Source organism: Eschrichtius robustus, chromosome 13 (genome assembly GCF_028021215.1).
Source record: "Eschrichtius robustus isolate mEscRob2 chromosome 13, mEscRob2.pri, whole genome shotgun sequence".
Lineage (NCBI taxonomy): Eukaryota > Metazoa > Chordata > Mammalia > Artiodactyla > Eschrichtiidae > Eschrichtius > Eschrichtius robustus.
The window spans coordinates 57,222,409-57,229,153 of record NC_090836.1 but is presented as its reverse complement, the minus strand read 5'-3'; positions in this window follow the sequence as shown (position 1 = coordinate 57,229,153).

Here is a 6,745-nt window from a genome sequence, read left to right as displayed (position 1 = left end):
TGCATTAAACGGATCCTGCCTCGGCATTGTAGGCATGGGCAGTTTCAGACAGCAATTTGTGTGATGGCCAGTTCGCTTCCACAAAGCACCCATGGTGCCTCTGCTGCACACAGACAACACCAGGACTTGGTGTTTTGTGATATGAATAGGCGGGACTTCCCGAAGGCCTTTGTGGATTTCATCCTTGGAACCTCCTCTCTACCTTGCTTTCCCACCATCCAGTTCTTCTTTTCAATCGCATGGTTATTAGTCTGTTCACCTGGGACTATCCTCTCTTGGTTTATCTCATAGTCCAAAATTACCTCTTTGTTCTCTGCCCCTTCTCTATTCTGCCTTCCCCATCAACACTCCGTGGCCCCATGTCTTATCCTACTGGGGACCTCATTGTTAGACAAATCCACAGGCAGGGAAAGGTGTGGTGAGTGGAGGGGATTGGCGATGGGGAGACTGGGGGACTCTGTCTTCTTTTCGTGCTGTTGATTTAGGGCTTCCCAGTGCAGGATCCTAGGCCATCAGTAATGGGGCAGCCTTCTTTGTTGAGAAACATTTGGAAGAGCTGGCATCTTGGGGATCAGGGATCTACCCCCTGGCTCTCCCCTGGACCTGAGAGGAAGTGGTGCACCCACGGCCTCTCATTGCCCCACTTTCAGGGCCCTCAGTGATTTCCAGGATCAGGCACCCTCACAGCTGAGTTTGTGCTGTACTTCCACAGAGCTGGGAGTCTCCATCTTGGTTACAAAGCATCCTTAGGTGTTCCATTACTTAGGGACGCCGGGTATTAGAGGGGCTGTGAAATGTTCATTTGCCAACTTCAGGTCCTTAGGGATAAAATTTCATCTGTGTTCCACAGTACTTTGGGGTGATTGAATTCAATGTGTTTATTTGTTGGATCGTTTCCCAAATTCTTCTGTTTGCCCAGAAGAGTCAAAAGGCTGCTGAAGCACGATAGGAACTTAAACATCATCACCGAGCAGAAAACCAACATCCACGTGCTGGTGCCTATTCACAAACTGTTTTCAGATACCAAAGGAAAAAGCGTCGTCTTAGTGTGTTTTGAGTAAAGACTGGTATTCTGAAAAGGCAGTTAAGAAGGGAGAAGCTGTTATCCTTGTGCACAGGGAGGAAACCGTGTTTGGTGGGGTCACTGTGGGCTCAGGGTGAAAGCTTCCCTCTGATTACAGGTCCCACTCTGCACTTTACCAGAGCCAGAGGTGGCTGCATTTTGGGAAATGGCGGCACAACCCCAAACACCCACGAGATGCTCTATAATCCCCAAGCCATTCAGCATTCATAGGGGGAGATTCCTTCTAACAGATCCCTCCTGGATCATACCTAGGAGACTATGTTTCCTATTAAAATGTTTTGTCTGACAGCAGATAATTAGAGTTAAGGGCATTGAATCTGCTCCTAACACAGGGAGGGCAGAAGGAGCCTGAGAACCAGTGAGTAGTGTGGAGTGGTGGAAACAGCCCTCAGTGTGGTCCAGACACCCGATTCGTCCCTACTTCCTTCAGGTCATCCATACAAAGCATCAACCTCCTTCCCCATCACTTTTCTCTAAACACTTCTCTCGCACCGGCGTGCTTGTACTGACTTGTTTGTTTATTGACTGTCTCCACCATGTCAGAATATAGGCTCTGCGGGGCAGGACTTTTGTCTTTTCTGTTCTCTGGAGGGTCCCCAGCATCCAGATCAGGGTCTGGACGCAGGGCACTACATCAGCACACGGTGAATGTGTGAACTCTTGAGAGAATGGACCGAGGCCTTGGCCCTGCTGCTCTTAGGATGTGTGACCAATGTCAGGCTAATTCACTTCCTGGGCCTCCGTTTCTGGATGGATCCTGATTGAAGTTAGCTACCACGGGTGATCTGTACAGATACCTGCAGAGTGGGGGACTGAGGTCTTTCTCTACTCCAGACACGTGCCCTCAAAGGACCTCACACACTCTCTTCTCTCCCACCACCTGCCCCCACTACCCCAAGCCCTGCTCTGCCTGCTTCATTTCTCCTGAACCTTTACGATTTTATTGAAACATCATCCTGTTGTTAATGGTTTCATACACTCTTTACTTCACAGAACCTGTCATAATTATAATTCTTCTGTAGATTTAATATCTGTTTCTCCCACTAGACTGTCCCTCTCGGATTCACTGCAGTTCTGCTCCTTATACATGGTAAGTGCCCAATAAATATTTGTTAAGTGAATAAAGTAGTAAATTGGATTAGATAGCCTCCAAGGTTTCTTTCAGCTCTGGCATTTCTGCTGCCATAATCTTCACTGGTTGGTATGAAACTTGAAGACTGTGAGATAACAATGCTTTCCAACCCAAGTCCTCTAAGAACATCTATGTTATTATTTACATTAACAAAGAATTTAAATCAGCATACTTTTTTACTTGCCCCAAATAAGAGGTAACTGTAAATACATATATGACTATTCAAATAGGTCACTCAACTTAAACAAGTATGTTCTTAACTAAAACATGTTCACAAGTGTACCACGTAGAATCATCTTGCGAAACCCAGGCGGGGTGTGCTTCAGACACTGGGAAACACTGCATTGTAATGAATTTCCACTGCCTCATTCTGCTCCAACTTAGAGAAATAGTTGGAAATTCGAACTTGATCATTTTAACCTACCCACAGAGACCAGTTTAGAAGAAGTCAAGCCACGATGTTTAGGTTTCAGACAGGTTTCAGAGCTCCTGTCATTGTTTCCAGAGATGGAGGTATGAAAGCACGCTCACCCAGTCAGTCATTCCATGGGGCCGATGACTATGGCTCTCCACAGGGGATGCTGGGATGGCAGTACAGCCCTGCTCCTGTCCTGTCAGCCTTCCAGGAGAGCAGTCTCTGTCCAGGTAGCCATGGTCCACGCGGCTTCCCAGGGAGGGAAGCTATGCGAGTCACGGTTAAGGAGGCTTCACGAGAGGTCAGATGTACACATGGTGGAAGGAACAAAAAGCGAAAGCTCAGTCAGGCTGAGCAGAAGGGCAGCAGAAACTCTCAAAAGCAGATGCAGAACTGTGCTGTGGACCACACAGCCTAAGAAGTCAGGAGAATCGATTCCTTCACTAGGGCTAAGAGTTGTTAACTAAAAACTAAAATGAAAACCAATCAATTCTGGAAACATTTACTGAATGCTTACTATCTGCTAGTCGTGTGGTCGTGGCTGAGGTCATAATTATCAATAAAACTCATAGTTTCTTTTAGCAATTTAGGATCTAGGAAGGGAGATAGGAAGGTAAACAATCACACGGTAAAATATAAGCAATAAAGGAGCTATGTAGAAGGTGCAGCGGGGTGGAGGTCGGACACACTGCACTAAGGAGGTGAAGTTTGAGGTAATTTAGCCTTGAAGACTCTGCTCAGGTGTTGCCTCTTCCAGGAAGCCTTCCTGGATCCCTCCTCCCAGCCCCGACTCCCAGGCTGTGTTCTATGTCTCTTGCACAGCATAACATTTACCACATCGTATTGTAACTCTCTATTTGCTTCCTTATCTCTTCCTCGAAGACACAGACTGAGTCTTATTCAGCATCATGTCCTCAGTGCTTAGCATGGTGCTGTCATATAGCAAGCATTCAGGAAGTATTTTTGGAATGGAACAATGGAAAAAAAACAATGGCCGTGAGACTGGAGAAGGAAAATGGATTTGGGAGACATTTAGGAGGTAAAACTGATAAAACTCAGTGACCAACTGGTTGAGGAGGGATTCATGCTGAGGAAATAGCCTAGGATGACTCTAGGGTTTTACATTTTCTATGGATTTGTAGTAAACCAGGACTCAGAAAAATAAACTTCAGTGAGATTCTAGTATCTCCTTTGGGCCAACAGAGAAATGCCTTGAAATTTGGACTTCATAGGAGCATAGAATCTCATAATTTGAAAGGAACAATAAGAGCGCATTGTCAACTTTGCATGTTATACTGGAACCTTCTTTATAACACTGTTCCCATCTAGCATATGCTTGACCACTTACAATTAAGGAAGACTACCTCCTGGAAAAGCCCCCTCTCTCTCCAAATGATCTTGCCTATCAGACAATTATTTATATTGATCTGAAATCTATCCTCCTGAAATTTGTCATATATTTTTCCTAGTTCCAAAACTTGGGGTTTAGAGTAATTGTGACCCATCTTCCATAGGACAGGTGGGTTACTTAGGAGGTATGTTGGGGGAGGGGAGACTCAAAGTTTCAAGCTGGAAGTTACATACACCCTGTGTGTGCACAGACCAGGGCCAGAACTTAGAGTCACACCCAGCTGCAAAGAAGGTGGAAAATGCATCCTTTATTTGGGGTAGCCATGCATCCAGCTAAAAACTGAGGGTTCCATACTGTGAGTGGTGGGAGAATGGATATCAGGTGATGCAGCCACACATTAAATATTTGCAGACATCCATCATTTCCTTTTGTTTCCATCTCAGCTTCATCATCTCCTCCCACCTAATCTCTTCTCCAGTAAACAGCTTCGTTTTCCCACCTGTTCTCAAATGGCATTGTTTTGTGTGCTTTCAATAGTTAAAACTTACTCTCTTCCAGTTGAATCCGCAATTGTTCTTAATGAATCCTTGTTGAGTTCTTGGGGCCATGTTTTCTCGGCGTCATCCCCTTGCTTTTCTCTTTTATACTTTATTAGGGTTTTTAAAAATTATAAAAATAGGGGCTGGAAGAAATTGCTGCTGCAGGAGGCCCGGGTTTAGGAAGAACAGCGTTAAGTACATCTTGGAAATTTTATCCCATAAAACATAAACCTTGGTCTGAGTTCCTGTTAAGAGGAATCCCACAGAGAAGAAATTCCTGGAGTATTTTTTAAAAACAATGGTAACAGCCTCATTTTTATTGCAGAGGAAAGCCTTGGGTCATCCTTTAAAAAAAGTCACACAACTATGACATGGGAGTATCCCACTTCCTGGAAGCAGTCAATAAAATCAATTTGCAGGAAAAATTAAATTCAAGGTGAAGAGTAGAGAGTGGCCAAGATGGCAGAGTAGAAAGACCCTGAGCTCATCTCCTCTTACGAGCACACCAAAATCACACCTATCTACAGAACCACCATCAATGAAAAAGATTGGAACCTACCAGAAAAGATCTCCTGCAACTAAAGACATAAAGAAGGAACCACAATGAGATGGGTAGGAGGGGCAGACTCGTGCTATAATCAAATCCCATACCCACCCCCAAGGTGGGCAACCCACAAACTGGAGAATAATTAGATTGCAGAGGTTCTCCCACAGGGATGAGAGTTCTGAGCCCCATGTCAGGCTCCCCAGCCTGGGGGTCCGGCACCAGGAAGACAAGCCCCCAGAGCATTTGGCTTTGAAGGCCAGTGGGGCTTAATTGCAGGAGCCCCATAGGACTGGGGGAAATAGAATCTTTGCTTTCAAAGAGCACACACAAAGCCTCATGCACACTAGGACACAGGGCAAAAGCAGTAATTTGATAGGAGCCTGGGCTAGACCTGCCTGCTGGTCTTGGAGATTCTCCTGGAGAGGCAGAGGAGTGGCTGCTATTCCCGTGGGGACATAGACACTGGTGGCAGACGTACTGGGGAGCACTCAGCCCCGTGAACACTGCTGCTGCTGGCGGCTGGGATCTTGGCTCATTACTGAAATACTATCAAGGCATATAAAGAAAAAACAATTATATGGTTCTACCTCTGTATCACCACCTTCCCAAGCGAGCCAATGGTGATGGTTTGCTAGAGCTCTTCCCACAGTTTTTCTATTTTCATCAGCAAGAACAATAATACATATTATGTACACACACACACACACACACACACACACATCTTCCCCTTTTTTAGAAATAAAAGTGGTATCACACCATTTATTCTACCTTTTAACTAGCTCTTTCCACTTAACACATCAGGGATGTCTTTCCAAGTATGTATATATTATATATAAGTTGATTTTAATTAGCTACAAAATATTCTGTGGAATGAGTACGGCCTAATTGATTCAACCATTCCAGTTTGTTGTTTCATTTTTTTGTCCGTATAAAACAGGTGGTGACGAGCATCCTTGCATGTATATCCTGGTCTGTGCTTTTATCTTTATAGGAATACTTTCTAAAAGCAAGATTGTGGGGGCAGAATATATGCTAAATACCCGCAAATTTTCCCCAGAATATACGCTAAATACCGGCAAATTTCCCCCACAACTCTTCCATTGTTAATTTCTCCCACATTTTTGCTAGCACCGGATATCATCAATACTTTTCCATTTTTGCCAGCCTGATGGTTGAAAATGGCATCACATTGTTTTAGTTTGCATGCCTCTGACAACTTGTTCAATAGATCATCTTTTCCTATATATACTCCACTTACATTTTCTTTTTCTGAGATACATAACCCCAAAATGTCAGGCCATTTATTCAATAATAAGTCTGAAGTCGTACCCAAACCTAACTAAAAAATACATTTTAATTGGTTTTAACATTTCAAATAATTTAGTAGACGCATGCCCTGGATAATATATTGTGCTTCCTCTCTACCCCGACAAAGTCCGCATTGTGAGCAAGAGACTGCAGTGTGGATGGCTTCTGCCTGTGTGCCCCAGCTGAGACTGGGGAGTGCATCACCCCATCCCTCTGCTACGCTGGGTGTGCAAGGGAGAAGGAAAAGCCCAGCCGTAAATGTAGGGGTCTGCATTTGCTGTGGGAGGGTAGAGGTGGGGACTCAGAGTCCTCCAGGGGTAAGGAACCCCCCCCCCGCTTGCTTTTTCAGCTCCTGTCCAAAGCTTCGCC